The 26,540-nt window shown below is 40.7% G+C and overlaps 1 protein-coding gene across 8 annotated transcripts in view; it reads left to right on the forward strand.

Annotated features, from left to right (window-relative positions):
• The window catches only part of FAT1 (FAT atypical cadherin 1), a 361,321-nt gene that overhangs the window by 82,257 nt on the left and 252,524 nt on the right, over positions 1 to 26,540 (forward strand). The gene's annotated exons all lie outside the window — the stretch shown is intronic.

Below are 26,540 nucleotides of genomic sequence, written 5' to 3' on the forward strand. Positions count from 1 at the left end.
AAGTTCAAATTCTAATAATAATTTAAGTTGATCCCAATGAAGACATCAGTTTTATATTCAGCATAATTTTCTATGGCAAATCAGTTTATGGTGATCTTAATTTTTGATCTCGGTATTTTACTGTAAGACGGCCATAAATGGCCCCATCTCACATTGATCCTGCTGTCCAAGCTGGCATTTGGCCAACAATCAAGACTATTCAGAGTGGTGTCTAGAATTGATAACAAGCTTTTTTTTTATAACAAAGATTTTCAAGGTTGTCGATGAGCTGATTCTTCCAAATTTTTGTTGAGAAAATGAAAGGTGGTAGTGACTACACGTGTGGGGCCTCTTGTAGTTACATAGTTTGCTAGGTTTAAGGAAGTCCATCTAGTCTAACCAATAGGAAAAAAAAACAGCAAACAAAGAAAAAACCTCCATGTACACAATTCTGTACCCACAGTTGGACCAGTGGGGAGGAAAAATTCCTTCCTGGTCCCCAAGGAGGCAATCACATATTCTCACCACTAACAATCAGATCCAAGTTTGACAGAGGATAGATGGATGTCTTCCTACCCATTGTTCCTCATATAGATATCTCCCTGTTTATTGTAGGCTTCATTTGTGGGGTTTCGTTTTTTAGCACTTAACCTAATTTCAAATTAGAAGATTTTTGTAAGTGATAATGAAAGATCACAACATGTGGATCTTTTGAACTTGTTCACACCAGCAACCGCTGTGCACTGTGAAGGGAGCAGTGCCAGTGCATTGTAATTATGTCCCAACACACTTAAAAAAGTAGAGCATGTCTTAACTGAACTCATAGGACACAGGATCATGAACTGAACTCATAGGTCTCAAGAGCATAAACCAAATTCAGAAGGCTCAGAAGCATGAACCAAACTCACAGGACTCTGAAGCATGAACTGAACTCATAGGACTCAAGAGCATGAACTGAACTCATAGGAGTCAGGAGCATGAACTGGATTCATAGGACTCAAGAGCATGACCTGAACTCATAGAACTCATGATCATGAACTGAACTCATAGTACTCAGGAGCATGAACTGAACTCATAGGACTCAAGAGCCTGAACTAAACTCATTGAACTTAAGAGCATGAACTAAACTAAAAGTACTCAGGAGCATGAACCGAACTCACAGGACTCAAGAGCATGAACTGAACTCATAGGACTCAGGAGCATGAACTGGATTCATAGGACTCAAGAGCATGACCTGAACTCATAGAACTCATGATCATGAACTGAACTCATAGTACTCAGGAGCATGAACTGAACTCATAGGACTCAAGAGCCTGAACTAAACTCATTGAACTTAAGAGCATGAACTAAACTAAAAGTACTCAGGAGCATGAACCGAACTCACAGGACTCAGAAGCATGAACTGAACTCATAGGACTCAGGAGCATGAACTGAACTCATAGGACCCAAGAGCATGAACTAAACTCATTGAACTTAAGAGCATGAACTAAACTCAAAGTACTCAAGAGCATGACCTGAACTCATAGAACTCATGCGCATGAACTGAACTGATAGTACTTAAGAACATGAACTGAACTCATAGGACTGTAGAGTATGAACCAAACTCAAAGGGCTTAGAAGCATGAAGTGAATGCATAGTACTTAAGAGCATGAACTGAACTCATAGGGGTCAGAAGCATGAACTGAACTCATAGGGGTCAGAAGCATGAACTGAACTCATAGGACTCAGGAGCATGAACTGAACTTGTTTGTGCATTGTGACTGTGTTGGGCAAGGCTACCCAGTTCAGCATAAGTATATGGTGTGAATGAGTCCTTAAAGATTAACAAGAATTATATTCACACAGATTAATTCCCATTGGCTCATTTTTGTCACATGATTTTCAGAACAAACCTATTTCACATTCTAGACTGAATGTACTATAGACAGTCAGTGGGGGATCTGTTGTGTTCATTCCCAATGCTACCCCTCTGAGACGGGCTGAGTGTTTTATTTGTGGCTCAGCTGATATTTTGTTGCAGCACATAGAGGACAGGGAACTTTTCCCTTTATAAACAAAAAGAGAACCACTCGCTTACATTTCTCCAGCATGTTACATGGCTCATTGCCCATTAGAAAATACAGGAGAAGGCTGTTAAAACCCTTTGAGGACCATAAGATTACGAAACGCCAAAAGAATCAATTTTTTGTTTTTAAAGTTCGTACACTTCAGTTGCTGTAACTAAGCCATTTCATGAAATAATTGGCAAAAAGCTAGATCCATTTGTTGATAAGAACTAATATTTTGACTCAAACCAAAAAAAAAAAGTATTTTAAGTTCTTAATCAGATGATACAGGCAATTAAAAACATGGGACAAATACATCCCTTGGTCCTCAAAGGGTTAGAATATGTGCCAGAGAGGTGCTAAGTGAAAACTATTCATATACAATGTTTCATATTTACCTACTAACAAAGAAAGGAAAAGAAACATTTTTATTTTTTTAGCCCTGACAATAAAAAGTATGTACAAACTACTGTACATTCCCTTTTTGATTGCTGCGTGCTGTATCGTCATTTACATTCACAAAGTATTTCATTGCTGTTTCACAATCACAGAACTTATTCAGAGGATTCATTGCTGTAGGCTAAAGCTTTTGTCAAAAGAGCTCTGATCAATACAGTCAGTTCTGACTAAAAATGTATAGCCCGAGCACTGCGTTGAAAATGCTGTAGGAAAAGATTACGGGTTGTCCAGGAAGAAAAGAACAGGTCTTTGTGTTTTTAGAGAGTCGTTTGTTTAGACTGTATTTCACCTCCTTTGTGCAGGCTTGAAATGTTAAAAGAGAAATATAGACATGCCTAATGTAAATGCAGCTGCATATTACAGCTTTATTATTATATAGTAATAATAATAAAAAAAACAATATAAAACATATCTGCCCAATATAATAGCAACTGTGCAAACAACTTTATTGTTTTATGTTATTGTTATTAATATATGCAGAATTATTTAAAGCACAAAGGCTAGTCACATTATGCTGGTTTCCTGGTGGCCTTGTTTGTGATACAAAAAACACACGGAAGAGGACCTTGCACCTTTTCCAAAATTTCAGCCACAGGGAAACCGCATAGTACTCTGCGATTCCCAGCACTCTGTGGTTTCCAAAGTGTGATGGCACCCCCACACCTCTACTAATAGCAGCATGTTTGTGATTTGGGTGCAGGAAAGTGTGCATAGGAAAGCTATAAATGTTTTTTCTAGATTTTTTTATTTATCTATACATTTTTTAGAATATAATATATAAAAAATATTTTTTTTGTGAGGCTCACACAAAATATTGCCTATAAAATTTTTTAATTGTATTTATTCCAGGCAACAGATACTGCTTTTCCTATTTTTATCTTTCTAATCCTAAAGTGTAAGGTGTGTCTAAAAAATAGTTTTTTAAATTGCTTTCAGGTTTTTCTTGCTGTCCTCCTTCTGTATGTGTCCGCTTGACAATTGTCATTGGGACAGAAAGTGGCAATTCTGGAGTTCCTTCACTTTGTAGAGATTTACCCATAGTGCTTGTTTCTCCAAGAAAGTGAGGAAAATCCCCAAATAGTAAGCAGACAAATAAAGTGAGGCGTTCCAATTGTTCCCTACTCTATCCAAGAAAAAAAAAAAAATTATATGTGTGTGTGTGTGTGTGTGTGTGTTAAGGATGCAGCAAAATTTCGGTGGCCAAAACATTTAGGCTGAAAACACCCCTTGGTCGATATGAAAAAAAATCACCGATACAGGTGCCGAAAAAAACCCTGCCCCTCCCGCCCGCCGCCACCCCTCACCACCGCCCACTGCTGCCGCTACCGCCCGCCACTCGGTAGCTCTCAGCCTTACCTGAGAAACCATTGAACAATCCTGGCGCTGAGCATAGAGATGAGTGAAGGAAAGATGACCTCCACTCATCTCTATGCCCCTGGAGGACCGGAGCGATGTCACTTCCGGTTCCTCCCATTTTCTTTAAAAAACCACTAGATCACTGCTTTTTTTGATCTAATGCTTTACATTGCAGAGCAGAGATGTGGGGTCTTACTGACCCCATATCTCTCCATAAAGAGGACCTGTCACTGATTATTTCTATCACAAGGGATGCATGCATTCCTTGTTATAAGAATAAAAGTGATTACATTTTTTTTTAAAGAGAGTGCAAAATCAAAAAAATTTAAAATAAAAGTTTAACGTGTCCCCTGTGCCCCGTGCTTGCACGTAGTGGCGAACGCATATGTAGGCCATGCCCACATATGTAAACAGTGTTCAAACCACACATGTGAGGGATCGCCACGAACATCAGAGCTAGGGCAATAATTCTCGCACTAGTCCTCCCCTGTAACTTTACACTGCTAACCTGTAGAAATTTTTAAAGCGTCACCCATGGAGATTTTTAAGTACCGCAGTTTCACGCCATTCCACGAACGTGCGCAATTTTAAAGCATGACATCTATTTACTCTCCATAACATCCTCTTTCATATTTTACAAAAAATTGGGGTATACAGTATATTGCGTTTTTTTTAATCAAAGTGTATTTTTTTCAAAAAAATATAAATTCATTTTTAAAAACTGCACGTATTGGTTTCAGTTTTCCGCCAAGTGCATTTTGAATTTTCGTTTTTGACACTTGAACTTTCATTTCGTTGCACCACTAATATATATATATATATATATATATATATATATATATATATATATACTTTAAAACAATTCATCAGTCAGTTCAGTAAAAACTAAATGTCAGCAGCTACAAATACTATAGCTGCTGACTCGCCCATGGATCCAGCTCCGTCCTCACTGTTCTTTAGAGGTCTTTGGGACCCTGACGCTGCCATGTCTAGTGTGGGAAGCCATCTGTTACTCTGCATTGCACTTTGTGAATTGTCCTGCAGCCTCCTGGGACCTATGTTGTGTCCCAGACAGCTGTGGCCAAAGACAGAGTCGAACTTCTGCTCAGATCATCTAGGCCAGGGGTGGGCAACTGTGGCCCTCCAGCTGTTGGTGAACTACAAGTCCCGTCATGCCTTTGCCTTTGGGAGTCATGCTTGTAACTGTCAGTTTTGCAATGCCTCATGGGACTTGTAGCCCTACAACAGCTGGAGTTGCCCACCCCTGGTCTAGGCGATCCAAGTAGAAGTGGGAGCGGGTGCCTGTCAAAACCTCTCAAAAAAAGAACTTTATCCTAAAGTGATGGGGGGGGGGAGTGTAACTTCCCCTTTTGATGTGAAGTTCCGCTTTAATGTTTGATGTGTTTAATGAAAAAAAAAATAGTGTACAATACTCAATAGCTCAACCTCAAATTACACTCCCACTCCATGTAGACTTTCAGTTAGAGGGGGACAATCTGAGAAGAAGTAACTCCCGTTTTTCTCTCTCTTTTGAAAACTCAAAAATCTTTGTGGCACCAGTGTCCGTAGTCTACTCAATGCAGTTTAATATGTATAAATTATATAAGCAAAAGTCATTACAGTTCCCTAGATTATTTTTAGCTCGCTGACATGATGAAAGCATGTCCAAAACTGATCTTTTAGTTGCCTGTGACACCAGTGTGTTGAGTGACTGCATTTGGTGTTCTTAAAGTCCCTATTCTATTTAATGTGGTTTCTTTTGGGAATAACCTTCAGATTCAATGAATTTGCTTACATTTTTGTTCACCACATTCTTTTCTCTGTACAGTAGTTAAAAATGTTGCACTTTATGTTGGATTAAACATTTTCCATTTTTAAAATTATGCAACATTTATTTGTTTCTTGAAAGCTCATGTAGCCATATGACGTGTGTGTAATTTTTTTTTTTTGTAATGGTGCTTCTGCTGTTCGTGATATTTAGCGCCAACGGTCATAAAAAGAGCCAGTAACCTTGTTATAGTGGGGGAGGAGATGCATTCCAGTTATAAATATGTTGCACCTAGTTAATAGACTTTACTGGAGCCTTTGCTCTACATTCCTCCGGACAGTGCAGCCTTTTATATAACGGCCCCATAAACCAGCTACTATTACCATTCTTGAACATGTGTTCAAAGAAACCTGTATACAGATGGTTCTGGTGTGATAATCTGAGGTGTGTAAAATGAAAATAATTGCAGCCGGAACCCTTGAAGAGCCAGAACCTCAACCATAAGTGTACAGATAGGCTGGGCTACATATTGGGCCCCATTCCCAGTCGTGTGCTGTTCTGAAATTCATATACACTATATTGCCAAAAGTATTGGGACGCCTGCCTTTACACGCACATGAACTTTAATGGCATCCCAGTCTTAGAGATGGCCCACCCTTTGCAGCTATATTAGCTTCAACTTTTCTGGGAAGCCTCTCTACAATGTTTACAAGTGTCTATGGGAATGTTTGACCAATCTTCCAGAAGCGCATTTGTGAGGTCAGATGAGAAGGCCTGTCCCACAGTCTCCGCTCTGATTCATCCCAAAGGTGTTCTATCAGGTTGAGGTTAGGACTCTGTGCAGGCCAGTCAAGTTCCTCCACCCCAAACTCACTCATCCATGTCTTTATGGACCTTGCTTTATGCACTGGTGCGCAGTCATGTTGGAACAAGAAGGGTCCATCCCGAAACTGTTTCCACAAAGTTGGAAGCATGAAATTGTCTAAAATGTCTTGGTATGCTGACGCCGTAAGAGTTCCCTTCACTGGAACTAAGGGGCCAACCCAACCCCTGAAAAACAACCACACACCATAATCCCCCTCCACTAAACTTTACACTTGGCACAGTGCAGTCAGGCAAGTACCATTCTTCTGGCAACTGCCATACCTAGACACGTCCATTGGATTGCCAGACAGAGAAGCGTGATTCATCACTCCAGAGAACACATCTCCACTGCTCTAGTGTCCAGTGGTGGCATGCTTTACACCACTGCATCTGACACTTTGCATCACACTTGGTGATGTAAGGCTTGAATGCAGCTGCTCGGCCATGGAAACCCATTCCATGAAGCTCTCTATGCACTATTGTTGTGCTAATCTGAAGGCCACCTGAAGTTTGGAGGTCTTTAGCTATTGACTCTGCAGACAGTTGACAACTTCTGCACACTGTGCACTTCAGCATGCGCTGACCCCGCTCTGTCATTTTATCTGGCCTACCACTTCCTGGCTGAGTTGCTGTTGTTCCCAGTTGCTTCCACTTTGTTACAATACCACTAACAGTTGACCGTGGAATATTTAGCAGCAAAGAAATTTCACAAAATTTCCTGAGAGTGACCCATTCTTTCACAAATGTTTGTAGAAGCAGTCTGCATGCCTAGGTGCCTGCTTTTATACACCTGTGGCCATGGAGGTGATTGGAACACCTAAATCCAATGATTTGGAGGGTTGTCGCAATACTTTTGGCAATCTCCTAGATTGTAAGCTCGAAAGAGCAGGGTCCTTGAACCCCTCGTGTATTGTTTTGTTACTGTATTGTCTCATGTACTGTTCCCCACTATAATGTACAGCGCTGAGCAAACCTTTTGGCGCTATATAAATACTGTATAATAATAATAATATAGTGTACATCGTTAACAGATACAGTCAGGTCCATAAATATTGGGACATCGACACAATTCTAATTTTGGCTCTATATACCACCACAATGGATTTGAAATGAAACGAACAAGATGTGCAGACTGTCAGCTTTAATTTGAGGGTACTTACATACAAATCAGGTGAACAGTGTAGGAATTACAACAGTTTGCATATGTGCCTCCCACTTGTTAAAGGACCAAAAGTAATGGAGACAGAATAATAATCATAAATCAAACTTTCACTTTATAATACTTGGTTGCAAATCCTTTGCAGTCAATTACAGCCTGAAGTCTGGAATGCACAGACATCACCAGATGCTGGGTTTCATCCCTGGTGATGCTCTGCCAGGCCTCTAGTGCAGCTGTCTTCAATTCCTGCTTGTTCTTGGGGCATTTTCTCTTCAGTTTGACTTCAGCAATTGAAATGCATGCTCAATCGGATTCAGCTCAGGTGATTGACTTGGCCATTGCATAACATTCCACTTCTTTCCCTTAAACTCTTTGGTTGCTTTTGCAGTATGCTTTGGGTCATTGTCCATCTGCACTGTGAAGCGGCATCCAATGAGTTCTTGATCTGGCCAACTGTTGTGAAGGGTGTTTTCTTCACCAGGGAAAGAATTCTTCGGTCATCCACCACAGTTGTTTTCCGTGGTCTTCCGGGTCTTTTGGTGTTGCTGAGCTCACCGGTGCATTCCTTCTTTTTAAGAATGCTCCAAACAGTTGTTTTGGCCACGCCTAATGTTTTTGCTATCTCTCTGATGGGTTTGTTTTGTTTTTTCAGCCTAATGATGGCTTGCTTCACTGATAGTGACAGCTCTTTGGATCTCATCTTGAGAGTTGACAGCAATAGATTCCAAATGCAAATAGCACACTTGAAATGAACTCTGGACCTTTTATCTGCTTATTGTAATTGGGATAATGAGGGAATAACACACACCTGGCCATGGAACAGCTAAGAAGCCAATTGTCCCATTACTTTTGGTCCCTTAACAAGTGGGAGGCACATATGCAAACTGTTGTAATTCCTACACCGTTCACCTGATTTGGATGTAAATACCCTCAAATTAAAGCTGACAGTCTGCAGTTAAAGCACATCTTGTTTGTTTCATTTCAAATCCATTGTGGTGGTGTATAGAGCCAAAAATGTTAGAATTATGTCCATGTCCCAATATTTATGGACTTGACTGTAGCATGTCTTATTATTGTCGGTAAAGTCTGTTCATGTTTATGTTTCTGTTTGCTGGCTTGTACTGACTTGAAGAAAATACAGCATACTACAGTTTGGCTGTTCAGAAGTAGCATGGAGGAGTTGTAAAAGTCTTAGCTGTGACCTTTGACCTAACATTGTCTTTGAAGACCACACTATACAAAAAAAGAAAGCGCAATAAAATGTTCATCCAGAAAACCCAGAGATGGCATGTATTTTTAGACCCATCAAGGTGCGTAGGAGCTTTTACTGCTTATGGAAAAATCATCGAAAAGGTTTTCAACAGACGTATATTTATATTAGCATGCCTGTGCAGAAAAGGTAATGCAATTTAAAATATTTTTACAGTTGAATTTTGTTTGAAAAAAGTAGTTTTGTTCTATTTTCTACAAAAGTAGTTTGTTCTATTGTCAACTGTAGACGTGAAATATGAACAAAACATATCTCTCTATAGTGTGTGGTTGTTTCATTCCAAAGCACTGAGTGTTATTTCTGTCTGCTACCTCATTTCTATGCTATCTGCATAGGTCACTTCTGACAAGTTTTCTTGACACCAAGAGAAAAATGGTGACTGGAGGGCACAGCCTGTGATTGACAGCCTCAGCTCTGTTCCTGTGTGCTGTGTGAAGGGGGGGGGGTGTCACATTCCTTTAATCAGCTGTCACAGCTTTCCTCACTGATGTAACTTCAGCTCCCTGCCTCCTTTCTTTTCAGAATTGAAAGATCTTGTGTAAATTCTGCACTTTGAATGGATGTAGGGAACAGACTGCTATAGATAAACAGGTACAACTTATGCAGGAGGATTTGTTTTATCTCTGTGTATCACGTGAGGCCAGTCACTTCAATAGGTATATGTATGGGTTTACAACCACTTTAAGGAGATCAAATTGGATTTCTTTTTCAACTGTAGTGATGAGGATAATAGAAGGATGGAAATTTGTTCTTGAATGAATGTGAATGTGGTTTTTGTTCAGGAGAATTGTTTTACAGGCTGGGTTATGAACGGATAGGTTCTGTAGGTTTGTTCTTAAGTTTCATTTCTATGTAAGATGGAACAGGTACATTTTTCCAACTCCAGCCAAAAAATAATTTTTAAGTTTTGGATAGCATGGGGAAGGGTTAACAGACCATGCAGTGATGTGGGAATTGCTGACAGGTATTCTGGACAGTTGGTAGCAGCATGCAGTGAGCAGCAAGATGGTCGCTTGGCGGTTTCCGGGACCAGCGTGACATTACGCCGCCTCTGTTCTTAAAGTGTTACTAAACCCACAACAGTAAACTCAGTCTGTATATGCAGTAAAGCATGCTTGTTATGCTCATGGTGGAACCTAAGGGGTTAATCCTCTGCATTGTGTAAAAAGGTTATTTGATCCTGACTTCTCTGCTCCTCCTCTTGTTCAAATGTCCACGTCTGATTTCCTGATAAGACAGACTGAATCGTAGCCATTCTGCATATGCTCGGTTTAGTGTGTATTGCTAGAGAGGTTTTTTCTTTTCTTGGAAGAGTGCATGTGATCAGCACAGGGTCAATCAGTATTGTCCAGACAGAGGTCAGGACTCTAGCATCTGTCAGAATGTTTATAGGACCGCCGACCAAAACTTGTTCCCCAGAAGTGAATTCCAGGTGTGGTTATTTTTGCATAGTTACTTTGGTTTCACCTTGGACCTTTACCTTTACCAGTATTTGTGTACTGTATATGGCATACCTGGCCGATCCCTTTGGCAGCTCAAAATCACTGTAGTAGGTACCACTACTACCGTTTTTGTTGCTGGCCTTCGGGTCCCGTGTCGAGCGGCTGCCCTGCTGCCTAGTGAATAAAGGAGGTTGCTGGCTTGGCACTGGCGCCATTCAGAGAACATTTAGCATTTTTCTCAGTGTATGCCAAGAATTCTCTGATTGGTCGAAGTGCAAATGTAGAGCAGTGACATCACAATCTCCACCTCACCTATAACTCTGTCTCCTCCTGTCCACTTCATCTTGCTGTAGGGGTCCCCCAAGGTTCTGTCCTTGGACCCCTTCTCTTCTCCATCTACTCTTCCTCCATTGGTCATTTGATAAACTTCCATGACATTAAGTACCATCTCTATGCTGATGACACACAAATCTATCTCTCTACTTCCCACCTCACCCCTTCAGTCTCCTCTCGCATTACTAACTGACATATCGGCATGGATGTCACTCCACTTCCTCAAACTCAAGCTTTCTAAAATGGAGCTCTTAATATTCCCTCCAGCCTGTACCGCCTCCCCTCACTTCTCCATCAAGATCAACAATACAACCATCAGTCCCTCTCCTCATGCCAGGGTGCTAGGTGTAATCCCCAAATCCTATCACTGTCCAAGTCTTGTAGACTTCATCTTCAGAACATCTCCTAAATACGCCCCTTTTTAACCATTAAAACCACTAAGCAACATATTCGCTCCATTGTTATCTCTCGCCTTGACTATTGTAACCCTTCTCATTGGCCTACCTAATCACAGGCTATCCCCCTTCATCTATCATAAATGCCACTGCCACCTTACCAACTGTTCCGTGTCGGCCACTCCCTCCACTGGCTTCCCATTTTCCAACAAATAAAATTCAAAAGATTAACAATAACATATAAAGCCATTTATAACTCTGCCCCAAACAACATCACCAGTTTTGTCTCCAAATATAACCCAAACAGTTCACTCTGCTCCTGCCAAGACCTCCTGCTCTCTAGCTCCCTTGTCTCCTCCTCCCATGCTCATCTCCAGGACTTCTCCAGAGCCTCCCCCATCCTCTGGAACTCTCTCCCCCAATCTGTCCAACTATCTCCTACTCTGTTCACTTTTAGGCGATCCCTGAAAACCTTTCTCTTCAGGGAAGCCTATCTTGTCTTCATCTAATAACTGAATCTTCTATTTCTCCCATCAGTTCATTCCCCACAGTTATTACCTTTTTTTATACTGGCTCCTCCCCATTAGATTGTAAGCTCCCAGAAGCATGGCCCTCCTAACCCTCTTGTTTTGAACTGTATCGTTGCTGTTGTCTCCCTTTATATTGTAAAGCACTGAGCAAACTGTTGGAGCTATATACCTGGAATACAGCTTTAACATTTCCAGATTATATCTAAAAACTTAAAATAAAAAGTTTGACTTTTGATATTTGTCCTTCACAATGCATGCTGACCTGTCAGGCCTGACTGACTGAAAATAATGTGCTGTCATAGTAGTTAATATTTGATGTTGGCAATAGTTTTCAATGTTCCGTAATACAGTAATATACTGTACAACAAACACATATAAATCCTGTATAATAATAATAAAATGTGGAAGTGACAGAAGAAGTTGACCTAATGACATTATATGGGGTTAATTAAAATATTTTCGATCGTGCAGGATCTGCATGGCCCAGCATGTCTGAATTTGGATTGCCAGCCAGCTTTTCCATACAATTTGATTGTATCAGTAAACATACGTTATACTGGGACCACTCTCGAATTCTTCTCAGCTCAAGCTGTCTGGACGCCTCTCTCTGCATTGCAGTTTACAAAAAAACATTTCTTCCTGAGAGATCTCAGAAACGATCATCCCTCTATATTTAATGCTCGTATTCTTTTATTAAACATTCTCTTTCCTTGGATTTACTTTCATCCTGGCTGGAATTGTTCCTTTAATGTAACTCAGTTCTGCTCCTATTGCTTACTGAAGAGAGACGGAATTCTTGCAAGTGAAAAAAAAAGAGCTTTATAAATGTAATATTTATTGTGATTGTGCTAAATCTTCGATTGTTTCTAAGCATAAAAGAACAGCAGGGAAGGATTTGACTTCACTGCAGTGAACTATTCTTTCCTGGGACTAGTCATTGAGGAAAGCAACATTTTGTTGTTTAAAATATATCAGTCTGTGTGTTTACTCTAGGGGGGATGGAGAGAGACATCTTGGGAACATATAGGGCAGGCGGCAGAAGTTGTCGGTCAGAAAGCCTAACATTGTTTACAGAATACCTACTTGGATCTTATTATATGATCCACAATTGAAAGCATATCTAAACCCAAAAGCAAAATTTGCATTCATTGCAGTTTACATGGTGGCTGCATTAGTTTTCTATTTTGGGCTTTTTATTTTCTTTTTCTTTTTTTTTTGCTTAGTGATCTGGTCATTCAGTTATTTTTCAACTTCCTTTAACAGACCAAGCTGCCCAGCAAAAGTGTCAGTTGACAATGGTTTGCACCTAAGCATTTTCCGCAGTGTTTTGCAGAAACACGCTATAGTTCATTTAACTCGATTTCCTATGTGACACGTTCACATCTCTGCGTTTTCACCTGGTGCGTTTTTTACAAAGGGTCAGAAACTTTTTTGAAAACAAAAAGTTGCATTTTTGAACACAAAAAGTTGCATTTTTGGTTCTATAGATTTCAATGGAAATGCTGCAGAAAAGCATGCAGTGCATTTTTTATGTGTTTTTGCAACATTTTTGATGCATTTTGATTTTTAAATCTGCCTAGAAACAAGAAAAAAAATGCGAAATGCGGCAAGAACTCATCAAAAACGTAAAAAACACTGCAGAAATGGATCAAACACAAACTGCATAGTTGTGAACCTAGCCTAATGTGTATGTGAACCATCATCTTGTAATACAACCCATTCAATTTAAAATAGAAATGATAGAAATGGAAGGCAAAACATTTATGTATACATATAAGAAGTATTATACATACCCTTTTCCCCTTATAAGTGATCACATACCCTCTGTTTTTAGCTGTATAAGGATCTTAGCTGGGGGGAGGAGAAACATCAGCACACTGATCTTCCCAGTGAATGGCTGTTTCAGGGGAAGGGTTCATGCCAGCATAAGTGTGATCATTGGAGGAGAGCAGGCTGAGTTCTCAGCACATCCACAAACCTGACCATGCTGTACTCTCCTGCCTAGTGTGGTCAGTTTTTAATAGGAAAGCAGAGGTACCAGCAGGAACACCATGGATTTCATACAAAGGAAGCAATACAAAGAGAACAGGATATTTGTTCCTACAAGTACATGGTATAGCAGGCACATATCAGGAAAATTACATTTTGAATTGATATATTCTTTAAGGGTTGAGACCAATCTTTTAACACTGGCAGGGGTGTTTATAATGGTCAGCTTTTATTTATGTAAAACCTTTCTCTCAAGAGACAAATAAACTCTTTACTGTAACTGTTTATAAAGTGTTAGCTGAAGTTCTGCTTTAAATTGTTACTCAAATTCATCTAAATCTGCTAGTGTAGGGGTCTCCAAATGTTCTAAACAAAGCGCCAGTTTATTGCCCCTCAGACTTTAAAAGGGCCAGACTGTGGCCAGCGGGAGTGGAAATTTTCCTGGCATCAGTAAACATCGCCACATAGGCACCACATGGTATCATTGGGTGGAATAGTGCCCCATTGTTGACATCTGTTGGAGAAATGGTGCCCCATTGTTGGAATCTGTTGGAGAAATGGTGCCCCATTGTTGGCATCTTTTGGAGAAATGGTGCCCCATTGTTGGCATCTGTTGGAGAAATGGTGCCCCATTGTTGACATCTGTTGGAGAAATGGTGCCCCATTGTTGGCATCTGTTGGAGAAGTGGTGTCCTATTATTGACATCTGTTGGAGAAATGGTGCCCCATTGTTGGCATCTGTTGGAGAAATGGTGCCCCATTGTTGGCATCTGTTGGAGAAATGGTGCCCCATTGTTGGCATCTTTTGGAGAAGTGGTGTCCTATTATTGACATCTGTTGGAGAAATGGTGCCCCATTGTTGGCATCTGTTGGAGAAATGGTGACCCATTGTTGACATCTGTTGGAGAAATGGTGCCCCATTGTTGGCATCTGTTGGAGAAATGGTGCCCCATTGTTGATGTCAGTTGGAAGAATAATGTTTTGTATCAGTGGGAGGAATAGTACCCCAAGGGCCAGATAAAGGCACGCAAAGGGCTGCTTCTGCCCCCCCGGGCCACAGTTTGAGAACCACTGTGCTAGTGTATCTAGCACTACCATCTCCACAAACTGACAATGTTGCTGTCCAAAGGTGTCTCTGTTGCTCCTCTAGTGGAGTGGAGACACTCTAAGGACATAGACCGGTTATTTCCCTCCATCTACACAAGTGAGGTGGATGGAGGAATATTCCTCTCCATGTGTCATTGTATTCTGACAGCGGGGACTCCTCCAATGTCAGAATTCACTGATCATCGATGCAGCTGATTGGTTGCAAGTTGCTAATATACAAAAGTTTTCCAACAGTCCTGTTGGACAGAAGACAGCTTGGCATGTCATATTGCATGTGGTGTCATTTGCCAAACACACCCATTGAAATAAAAATCAATAGAACCGAGCCATAACTTGGCACGTGGTTGCAGCACAGCATCACAATGCAAAATCCTCCTTGGGCAGCAGTACAGCCTCCTGAATGACTGCAAACCCCCGCTCAACAGCCAGTAAAATCCACCACCAATGTGAACAAGACCAAATAAATCATTATATCTATTTGTTTTTAAATGTATCTAGTGTACATTCTTTGACTTGGCATTTGCCCCCTGCAGTCCCCCTTAAAGAAGTACTCAGACTTGGAGATGGACAACGCAGAGCCAATCAGGTGTGCTGTATACAAACTTGGTGATGAAGAGAAAAAGCGGAGTGATTAGCAGGATGACCTCATTAGACTTCTGTTGCTCTCTCATTTTCAGCAGGCTGGTGTGGCAAGATGACACCAATATATTGTATTCCTTGGCAGTAAGTGCTGTGTGGCAGTGCTGTTTAAATCTCAGGACTGGACTTTTCACCATTTCATTTAGTGCCCGGTCACACCAGTGTGATTTATTAATTGAAATCGCACCTGGAATTGCATCTAATTAATCTGAATGTCAGTGTCTTAACGTGCGATTTGCTGCAGCGCGATTTCTAAAGTAGTTGCATACTTTTTCTGCAGTTTTGTTGCAATTTCACATGCATAGAATATTATTATTATTATACAGGATTTATATAGCGCAACAGTTTGCGCAGTGCTTTACAATATAAGGGAGACAATACAATTACAATACATTTCAGTACAGAAGGAATAGGAGGGCCCTGCTTGTGGAGCTTACAATCTAAAGGAAGGGAATATAATGGAGATTGAACTGCAAATTGCAAGAGATCATTGAAAATCTTCACAAGTAGCAATAAAGTCTTCAGAAATTGCGTTGAAATTGCACACAAATCGTGATTTTAAATCGCAGTGTTGTGGCCACTCTTTATAATTCTTCATGTGTTCACCAAAATTCCTCTCTTGCTCCAGGGAGTATAGTTAATGGGTCAGTAGACACATGTTGCCTCACATAAAGAAGCTACAAATAGCATTTGTGGTTATGTACTTGAGAAGTTGCCAGAACCTTTATGGAACTTGAGATCAATTATACTGCAGTATAGCCGATAGCCATTTACTTTTACCAGCAGGCTTGAGGGAGGTGGGGGAAAGATGAACAAAATTGTTTCGGGATCATTTCTATTCTCCCTTACTTCATTCACGAGTGATTTGTCCTCATGCACACTGGACGTTTTTACAGCGGCTGTTTTTGGCTTTTGATGTTTTTTTCTACAGCCAGTAAACTCTCCAGGATGTTATCCTATGTGTCCATGCACACATAGACTGTAATCAATGTTTTTTGGCTGGAAAAAAACCCAGGACTAGTGGGTTTCTAGAGGAGTTTTTTAGCTGTAAAAATGCTCTATTGCTGAAAAACGCAGCAAAGCGCAGCAAAATGCTGTAAATCAGTTCTCTATGGTGCCTGTTCACGTGATCAAGTGTGAACAGGCACCATAGAGAACAATTGATTTGTTTCAAGTTTGAGCATTTTTGGAACTTAAATGTTCAAGCTTCAAGTTACAAATTGCTCAAGTGTGAATGCAGCTATAGTGTACAGCACAGAGGCACTGTGATAGCAATGGGAGGCTGACAGCGCTCGTAGCGATTCGTGGTCATTCGCATGTAGTCGCCCATGCAGCAGTTATCTGTAGATCAGCCCTGGACGAAGCTAAATAGAATGTGTGATCAGTCCCTAACATCTGACATTAATGAGTCCTCTGGCTGCCATATTGATACAGTTATTAACCAGACACAACTGTCCTAGGTCCCTAGTGTTGTCATAAGTGAAAATCATAGGCAATCGGCAGTCAGAGGGAAACACAACAGCCTCAAGCATGAAAAGATTGTTTAAGCCTATTTCTTCATACTAATCAGCCTTATTACACCCACTTATATGAGCTGAAGGATATCAGTAATTCATTAATACAAGCTTTGTGCACACAATTACAGCTAAACTATAATCTTCACAGCTTTGCGTGTCTATTATCTATCTATCTATCTATCTATCTATCTATCTATCTATCTATCTATCTATCTATCTATCTATCCTAGCTACCGATCTATCTTATTTATCTAATCTACCTAGCATATCTATCTATCTTTTCTATTTATTTTATCTATCTATCTATCTATCTATCTATCTATCTATCTATCTATTTTATCTATTTATTGTATCTATCTAATCTATCTATCTACAGTCAGGTCCATAAATATTGGGACATTGACACAATTCTAACATTTTTGGCTCTATACACCACCACAATGGATTTGATATGAAACAAACAAGATGTGCTTTAACTGCAGACTGTCAGCTTTAATTTGAGGGTATTTACATCCAAATCAGGTGAACGGTGTAGGAATTACAACAGTTTGAAAATGTGCCTCCCACTTGTTAAGGGACCAAGAGTGTTAGAATTGTGTTGATGTCTCAATATTTATGGACCTGACTGTAGATAGATAAATAGATATTTATGGACCTGACTCAACCAAACGTTTCCTGTAGTTGCAGATCAGACCTGCACAACGATCTGGAGTCATTTTGGACCACTCCTCTTCACAAAACTGTTTCAGTGTAGCAATATTCTTGGGATGTCTGGTGTGAATCGCTCTCTTAAGGTCATGCCACAGCATTTCAATCGGGTTGAGGTCAGGACTCTGACTGGGCCACTCCAGAAGGCGTATTCTGTGCTGTTGCAGCCATTGTTTTGTTGAATTACTTGTATGCTTTGGGTCATTGTCCTGTTGCATCGCCCATCCTCTACGGAGCTTCAGTTGGTGGACAGATTGTCGTACGTTTTCCTGCAAAATGTCTTGATAAACTCTGGAATTCATTTTCACATCAATGACAACAATCCGTCCAGGCCCTGAGGCAGCAAAGCAGCCCCAAACCATGATGCTCCCTCCGCCATGTTTTACAGTGGGGATGAGGTTTTGATGTTGGTGTGCTGTGCCTTTTTTTCTCCACACATAGTGTTGTGTGTTCTTCCCAAACAACTCAATCTTGGTTTCATCTGTCCACAGTATATTTTGCCAGTAGTGCTGTGGAACATCCAGGTGCTCTTTTGCAAACTCCAAACGTGCTGCAATTTTCTTTTTGGACAGCAATGGCTTCCTCCGTGGTGTCCTCCCATGTACTCCATTCTTGTTTAATGTTTTCCTTATTGTAGATGTGTCAACAAAAATGTTAGCATGTGCCAGAGATTTCTGTAGGTCTTTAGCTGACACTCTGGGATTCTTCTTTACCTCATGCAGCATTCTGCGCTGTGCTCTTGCAGTCATTTTTACAGGACGACCTCGCCTAGGGAGAGTAGCAACAGTGCTAAACTTTCTCCATTTGTAGACAGTCTGTCTTACCGTGGATACATGAACATCAAGGCTTTTGGAGATACTTTTGTAACCCTTTCCAGCTTCATGCAAGTCAACAATTCTTGATCGTAGGTCTTCTGAGAGCTCTTTTCTGCGAGGCATGGTTCACATCAGACAGTGCTTCTTGAAACCAGTAAACCTAAAACAGGTGTGTGTGTTTTTTAAGTACAGGACAGCTGTCAGCAACACATCCAATATCATCACACTGATTGGAGTCAAGGTTGGCTCACTCCTGGCTCCAATTAGCTCTGGGAGAAGTCATTAAGCTAGGGCCTCACATACTTTTTCCTCCCTGCACTGTGAATGTTTACATGTTATGTGCAATTAAACCATGGCAACATCTAATGTTTGTGTAGTATTATGTTCAGCAGACTGTGTTCTTCTATTGTTGTGATTTAGATGACGTTCAGAGCACGTTTTATGCCCAATTCATGCAAAACTCCACGTAATCCCAAGGAGTTCACATACTTTTTCTTGCAACTGTAGCCTGCTTGTACTCCAGAGGTCAGACTTGTGCTGAAACGCCCCTCTTGCACAGGTGATCACTGGTAAGATTAGTGTACTGCTGTTCTCTGCCTCCTTTTGACATACCCCCTGCAGTCCCCACTCAACCTCTGCAAGGCTAGCTTTTAGCTGAGAACAGAGATCATGTGATCACTTATTAAAAATAGAAAGAAGTTTTTATAAAAAACAAAAAACATATTTTATTTAATACAGACACTTATATAGCGCTGTCAATTTACACAGCACTTTACATATATATTGTACAGTCACATCAATCCCTAACCCTCAAGGAGTGTACAATCTAAGATCCCTAACTTACATTCATACATACACATACTAGGGCCAATTTAGACAGGATCCAATTAACCTACCAACATGTCTTTGGAGTGTGGGAGGAAGCTGGAGTACCCAGAGAAAACTCACGCAGGCACAGGGAGAACATGCAAACTCCAGGCAGGTAGTGCCATGGTTGGGATTCGAACCAGTGACCCTAGTACTGCCAGGTGGAAGTGCTACCCATATATATATATATATATATATATATATATATATATGTATGTGTGTGTGTGTATGTGTGTGTGTGTGTGTATATATATATATACTTTTTTAAGCACACACACACACACATATATATACATACAGAAGCTTTTTGAAGACCCCTCCTCTGTGTGTGTGTGTGTGTGTGTGTGTGTGTGTGTATGTGTATGTGTGTGTGTGTGTGTATATATATATATATATATACACACACACACACTGTATATACATTTTGCTTGCCTCTCATTTCTATTGTAAGCCGAATGGGTTGTTTTACAAGGTAAGGGTTCACATATACTTTCATGTGTTGGAATTCCCCTTTTTGATAACATACTGTACATGCATGGGTACATTTTTATGTAATCTTTTTTTATACTGACACTCACGCCTCCACGCAGAACAGCTCTGGTCTTGCACATGGATTTCTCATACATATCCAGGATTAGCTCAATCCCTTTTGGCATGTGTTCATCTAATAAGGTGATAGAACAGTTATGCAGTGCATTTCTCAAAGAATAAGTATAAGAAATTAAGATCTAGGTATATAGAGTCGGTTTATTAAAACCTGGAAAAAGGAAAGTGAGCAAAAAACGCAGCTGATGTCAAGCGCAAAACCAGATTTCCCTTTTTATATGATATCAACATTCAATCTGAAATGTAATCTTATTTGTTCACTTTTCCTGCCCCCCACCCCTCATTCAAAAACCTGCAAAAAAAGTTGAAATAAAATATTTCAGCTTTCATTAAATACCATTTTTTATAGCTTCACGAAAAGGCACCCTACCTCAATACAGCTCCTAAGGCTGACCATACATTATACAGTTTTCTTGTACAATTTTCTTTTAGATTTACTAAACCCATATAATATGAGGTCAAACCTAAATACTTTCAATTCAATTTAACTATGCAATCAGACAGGCCTTTGTACTACATAGTTGAAGGTAAATTTAAAGGAAATTGAATAGGAAAATTGTATAATGAATGTCCAGTTTAGGAGCCCTCAGCCCTGCTACCATTATGCTAGGTTCACACTATTCTGGTTTCCTTGCAGCCACATTTGCATGGGCCCATTTAAATGAGCTGCTGTTCCTGCAGGAATTGCAGGGAAATGTCCCTGCACCTTTTGTAAAATCGCAGCTTCAAGGAAACTGCCTAATGCTATGTGTTTGCCATTACAGGAAAATGCAATATGGTGGGGGTGCCATTAAGAATTAATGGCACCCTCACATGTCTGGTAGCTGCAGGTTTGGGAAAGCATGTGATTTACCCATGGTCCCGTACCCGCATTAATGTGAACATTGCTTTCAGGGGAGTGTTGTAAGTGTCACATGCCTTGATGGGTTGACATCAGTCTGGAGGAGTGCGAGTGCCTAGGCACACTACATTTGCATGCAAACCCTATGTAAAACCCACATGTGATGCTAAACCTCCACGATTATTGAACTTAAATCTAATAAATGAAAGGGGCAGATGAAGGATAGTAAGGCTGGGGAAGGAAGAGCTAGATGATGATGGACATCCTCCAGCCAAGAAATAAGGCAGGCCCAACTATCAATGCTGCACATTGTGAGAAGCTCATAGTGTGCAGTAAAATCAGAGTAAACGATTTCAGTACAGGAGAGGAGCCTGTATAACTGTGCAAGACTGAAGGCAAAGCTTTAGTTCTGCTTTAAAGTAATAATAAAACCCTAAAAAGACCCCTGATGATAATAGCCTCAGGTCATACACAATGATGAATTAAATGCTCCTTTACAAGATGTACCTATTTATCTGTAGCCTTCACTCCTGCGCAGTTTTCTAAAGAACACAGATGAAAGGGTATTTCTGAGCTTCCAGGAGGCAGGGATCTGATGTCACATGCAGAGCAGAGAGCTCAGTGTAATCTGAGACCTGAGTGGAGGGAAAGAACACACCTCCCTCTTCACAGCCTGGGAAATATGCATATCTGAGACTGTCAATCACCTGTTCTGTGCTAAAGGAGGGGATGGAGCCATCTCCCAGGAATGTCTGTTGTCTGGGAAAACTGTCAGAAGTGATTCATGCAGAGGAAGCGGAAAGCAGGCAGGATCCACACTAAGTGCTAAGATTTGAGGCAAGCGCACACTCATTTCAAAGGTTTACAACCACTTTAAGTAAGAGATCCTTAGAAATATCAGCCATATGAATAGTTCAGGTTAGGATGAATGGTATGAGTAATGTATCTGATAGACCATTTGATCTATCAGATACAGTAAATCCTGTGTAATTTTTTTAATCCAGAGTTGACAACATACTGTCATGGGTATATCTATATATAGATGGTATGAATACAGAGTGTATAAATATGTGAATGTAACCTAATAAAGGCAGTATGCCAACCCCAGCTACCATCTGGCGAATTCATATGTATCATAAGCATCTCTATGAATGACGTTAGCCTTCTAGAAAAGTGAATGTGGCTGAGACATTGCAGTCTACAACAAATATGCTGCTACAGATGTAGTGTTTATTTCTGGGCTGAAATTAAAGATGAGTGTACTTTAATAGCTAACGGGGGAGACATGACAATAATCGCATTTATCAATTGAAGAGATTTCCTCCAAATGGGTCATTTTTTAATATATCATTGTACAATACGAAATCCACCATGTGCACCACTTACAGCCAGCTTTACATTTCCACATTGACATGAAGGCAATCTGTGGCCGCCCTGATCACTGGGATCCTGCTGAACGAGTTGATTTTATATAAGGCACATACCGGGCTATGCTTTTGATAGCAGTGGGGGCATATGACAAGGACATGATTAAAAAAGATGTGAAGGAAATATGGTAGCCTTAGCCAAGCAGTAGCAGAAAGAACAGATTTTTTCCACACTAGTGAAACGCAGATCAATGCTAGTGCACATAGAAAACAATTGTTTTCTATGTGCCAGCTTTACACCACAGTGCTGGCATAATGTGCAGTGCATTTGTCCACACTTCATTGGATTGCACATGTCACTGCATAGCAACGCAATACACCGTACTGCTGTGACGGGATTAAAGTTTCACTACACGACTATTCAAAAAAAGTTGAAGAAATTAAAAAAAACAAAGAGTGCGATACACAAAAACACAGGTCACGTTGCCTCCTGCCCAAGCTGCCACCGCACTAGAATGTACATTAAATCACTGCTATGGATGTAGCCTAAGGGAAGATTGTGAATTCAAAAGTTCTGTAAACAAAGTTCCCTTTTCAGCATTTCAGAATTGTATTTTTATTATAATAGAGAATAGCATAACTCACTCTAAAGTAGACTGATTCACTGAAAAAAACAGGATGGTCACCACCCCCTTCACTAAGCATTAAAGGAAAGTGTCGATGGGGGGAATGCCTCCCGCAGCACTATTGTTTTCTGCTGGTGGGAAGGGGGGGGGGGGGATTTGGGGAGCCTTCCTGGCTGGCAGAACACATTGACTACTGCTAACTGGCAGCAATTGCATGGACAAAAAATCTGACGGGCTGGTTTCACCCGAGTTGATCGATGGATCGACGTAGGTACAATCAGCCTGCCCATACATGGGTCGAAATTTAGCCGGTCCCTGCTAAAGAAAATGTCTTTTTTTCCTTCCAGCAGCAATGGGTGTCTAGATATAGGATTTACTAAAAAATTACATATAAATGAAAGAAGGGTGTAAAGTTTAGTATTTTTAGTCCTCATGCACACTTGATATTTTTACAGCTGCTGTTTTTGGCTTTTGACATTTTTTTCTACAGCCAGTAAACCCCCCCCAGCATGTTATCCTATGTGTCCATGCACACAGACTGTAATCAATGTTTTTTGGCTAGAAAAAAACTCAGGACTAGGGAGTTTCTAGAGTTTTTTAGCTGTAAAAACGCTCTAACACCGCAAACCGGAATTTTTGGACTTTTTTTGATCCAAAAAATATTTTTTTTGGTAAAAAAGCTAAAGAAAATGCAAACATGGAAGAATGCCGCTAAACATGGCAAAACGTTACTAAACGATAATGCAACAACACAAACAAAAGCTGAAAAACTCACTTTTTAATGTGACTTTACGCAGCTAACGTTACCAGCATTATCAAAACACCCAGTGTGCATGGAGCCTTTTAGTTGAAGTTTAGTACAGCTGCAGTCACACAGTATCACCAGTAAATAGTATGTCTCACCTCCTATAGGCTGATAGTTCCCATAGAAATCTTCAATCCATTGATGCCCGGTCCACTTCACAGTGCTGAACTTCCAGAATTAATAGTGTTGAGCCTATCAATGATGTACATTAAAGAAGGTCCCAGTGGGTGTCAATTGCTTTTTGTGTTTTGTGGGAGAGGATCCAGTCATTCATCCACCCTTTCCCCATTCACAGAACATATTGCATTCAGTGAAAACAATGCAAGAACATCTGTCAGTGGAGGAGAGAACAACAATGGATAGGTGCCCATCAGGATCTTCTTTAATATACCTCACTGTTAACCCCTGCAGCACTGGAAGTCCAGTGCTGTGAAGAGGACTGGGCACCATTACAGAGAAAATGTTTACAGGAACCATCAGCTTGTGGAATGTGGGGCCCAATTAAAAAAACCCCAAAAAAAACAGAATAGATCAGAACCCTGTATGGATAACATTTGTTTTGCTAAAGCATGATGTATTTACAACACTCACCACTTTGTTCTATAAATTCCTGTTTTCCCCCTTATTTCTTTTAGCATATCAGTGTTAGGGCTCGTTCACACTTGACTTTATTTCTAACTCTTGCCAAACGCCCCGATAGCATTTGACAGGCTTTGAGGAGCGTTTTTAACGCTCCTCAAACACCCTATGCAGGGTTTTGAGGAGGTTGATAGGCATTTGCCAAGCGTTAAAACCGCACCGCAAACACCTATAATGAAGTTAAATGGTATTAACGCCCCGCAATCGTCTCGCAACCGCACTGATAAACCATTGCCAGGTGTTTCCGGAGTGGCACCATAGACTTGAATGGGAGCCTTCAACTCCTCCTGACTCAACACGAGGCATCAGTTTTGCTGCAACACAACGCTAATGCTTTAGTTTGAACAGCACTGTGTGCTGCCATGTACAGAATTTTCATAGGCATTTGAGAAGCGTTAAAAATGCTTCCCAAATGCCTGTCTGATGCCTGCTGACAAAACTAGTGTGAACTGAGCCTTATTGATCTCCTCCAGCCCCTTCCATCCTCTTCCTGCCTACATGAACACACTCTAGCAAAATGGCTGCACCTCAGTAGTCTGGACTGTCTTCCTGATGGTGACAATGGCAGACTATGCCTGTTACATGTGTTTCTGTCTAGCTGACCACTTGTAGTCTCCACTGGGGTGCCTATATCATGGTGACAACATAGGAGCATAATTAGGAAAACAGTTGTCACCCCATAACAGGAAGTGCATGATGAACAAGGACTTTCATAGCAGGGTCTCCAGGTATTTTTTTTGTTAAATCTGCTGATTGTAAAAAAGATTGAATATTTCATTAATATGTTAAAGCTCACATGAGATTATAGTGATTGAGTTTAGATCGAACTGACCTCTTTTAACTTTACTCAAAACATCAGTTGATGTAGATAATGAATTCCTCATTGAATGATGATAAGCGCTGACAAGAAGACCATGAATAAAACCTCGACTTCTAAATAGAGCCCAATAATAGCACACATAAACCAGTATGCTTTGTCCTCACTGTTGTGTAATCTATGGGCTAAATGAAGTGAAGAACAAGGATGGGAAGGGGTTAGCTCCTCTCTGCGGATGGAAGGAACAGTACATTTTTCTTCTTATTACTGACTTTCTCCCAAGCCTAAAACTAGTTTGTGACATTGACCTTTAGTTAAATGAAGATGCACAGCTCTCTCTCTTCCTTTCACAAGAGAAAGTCTCATAGATTTTCTAATATTCCCTTGAGTACTGCCAGAAAGCCCAAAGCATACACAGCAAATTGGTCAATAAGCCGTTAACCATTGTTAAAAGTGACAAGTATGCCGTCTGATTTAAAGCTACAATTGATACTAAAATTGGTAGGTGTATGTACAATGTGAATCATTTCCCCCGAGGGCCTATTCTCTTTTTGCTTTCTTCGCTAAACAATCGCGGCATTTGTCTTTACCAGAAGCTCTGATTTGTTCCCGTAGTAAACTTTTAGTGGCCTTCCCTGTTTCACTCTATTCTTGTATACAACTTTGCATTTGCATTTAGACAGATGGCATAAACATCTTAACCATAATACCCCCAAACTGGCCTCGTCGCAGTCATGTAAAGAATCTGCCGGATTCAAGCTTGAAATAAAACATTGCCCACAGGTGCTGCGGTGCTTGAAATCCTGAGGAATGTTCGTACAGTTCTACTTCCTCAATATCTGCTAAATTAAATGTGAAGACAGGGCAGAAATGTGTTCCTCGTCCTGACAGCTCTGCATGCAGAGACAAATCTTAGCATTGCAGTTATTTGCTTCTAAACTGGCAGAACTGATAAGAGTCCACTGCTGTCATCAAGCGGGGAGGAAAGAAATGTTCGCTTTACAACTAATGGGCTCGTTGTAACGGTAATAATTGCTTAAAGCAAGCTCCTAGGATTTAGGTAGCCACTGTGCCCAAACAATCAATGCTGGCAAGGAAGCAATAGATTATGGTGCTAGGACTTGGCACTGTCCTCAAGGATAGGTGAGTATATACAGTAAATAGGAAGCAAACATTTTCCATAAGGTAGGGTTAGTGTTAGGGTTACAGGGAGGGTTAGTGTTAGGGTTACGGGGGGAGGGTTAGTGTTAGGGTTATGGGGGGAGGGTTAGTGTTAGGGTTACAGGGAGGGTTAATGTTAGGGTTACAGGGAGGGTTAGTGTTAGGGTTACAGGGAGGGTTAGTGTTAGGGTTATGGGGGGAGGGTTAGTGTTAGGGTTACAGGGAGGGTTAATGTTAGGGTTACAGGGAGGGTTAGGGTTAGTGTTAGGGTTATGGGGGGAGGGTTAGTGTTAGGGTTAAGGGGGGAGGGTTAGTGTTAGGGTTACAGGGAGGGTTAATGTTAGGGTTACAGGGAGGGTTAGTGTTAGGGTTACAGGAGGAGGGTTAGTGTTAGGGTTATAGGGGGAGTTAGGGTTACGGGGGGAGGGGTAGTGC

The sequence above is a fragment of the Staurois parvus genome, unplaced genomic scaffold (genome assembly GCF_062004578.1).
Source record: "Staurois parvus isolate SC_StPar_1 unplaced genomic scaffold, SC_StPar_1.0 ptg000080l, whole genome shotgun sequence".
Taxonomy (NCBI): Eukaryota; Metazoa; Chordata; class Amphibia; order Anura; family Ranidae; genus Staurois; species Staurois parvus.